We start from the raw sequence: 1,276 nt of genomic DNA on the forward strand, positions 1-1,276 counted from the left end.
CCCTGAAAGCCAATACAAAGTTAAAATATAAATGCAAATCTATCTGTTCTTGCTTCAGTCTGTAATTAATGTGTTTCAAATGTGTTTTAAAACGAATTTAATTCTGCTGTGTTTTAAAAACTATTGTGACAGGATTTGTGTATGGACTACAGACTGTTGTTTATATTGAGCTTATCTGTGTATGGGAGAGAAACTGGACACTAGGAACTAGGGTTCAAGAATCACTCCTTCATCCCAATACAAACACACCCAACATGTGATTTGATGGATGGCCACTGAGGTCAGAGACGCGGAGGTCGCTGTGAGTATATTTCAGCAACCCTCAAACGTGGCGTCGGTTTCGCGCTCGACATAAATGCGGATCAGTCAGAAATACACCGGGCAGGACAGGATCCAGTATCACAGACGTGTCCACTCTCACATCAGACACTTCACAAGATACACTTCAAGACACTACAGCTGGATGGTTATGTCAGCTCTTATTAAAGATACACTACGGAAAGATTTGCTAATTTTTGTTATAGGAATGATAAATGCCTAAAAATAAACTGGTCTTACCAAGAGTGACTCAAAAGCAGACGAAAAGTAAGAGTGATTAGTGACGTCAGCACAAATGGAGAGTCATTTTAAGGTGGAAAGAAATGTTTTTAAAGTACATTGTTTTAAGGAATTTTCGGGAACAGTTTAGAATAAGGTTTTATTAGTTAACATTAGTTAACATGAACTAACAATGAAAAATACCTCTAAAACATTTGTTAATCTTAGTTCATGTTAAATTCAGCATTTACAAATACATTATTAAAATCAGAAATTGTATCTGTTAATATTATTTAATGGGCCTGCGTGAACTTGAACTAACAATGAACAGTGGTATTTTTATTAACTAACATTAAAAAAGATGAATAAATACTGTAAAAATTGTATTGCTCAATGTAAGTTGAGGTTAGTTCATGGATTAACTATTAGGACCTTATTGTAAAGTGTTGCTGAATTTTCTTCTTTAACACAAAACACTACAGTTGAATAGGGTACATTGGTTTTAGACTTTCCCAGATAATTAATCACTTTAAGACAGTTGTTTTGTATTACAAGTCTTCTAAAATATTATGTTTAAATATGCAAATGAGGCATTATCTTAATGAAAAAGCACTAATTTGCATCCATTTCCAGAACATAAATCTGAACACTGGATTAATCTTGGTTAATTTTGTTGACATATTAGTTAAAGGTTTTTATAGAGGGGGTTCTGAATATCTCTTTTTGTCACTCCATAAAT

The sequence above is a fragment of the Sinocyclocheilus grahami genome, unplaced genomic scaffold (assembly GCF_001515645.1).
Source record: "Sinocyclocheilus grahami isolate Dianchi unplaced genomic scaffold, SAMN03320097.WGS_v1.1 scaffold389.1, whole genome shotgun sequence".
Taxonomy (NCBI): domain Eukaryota; kingdom Metazoa; phylum Chordata; class Actinopteri; order Cypriniformes; family Cyprinidae; genus Sinocyclocheilus; species Sinocyclocheilus grahami.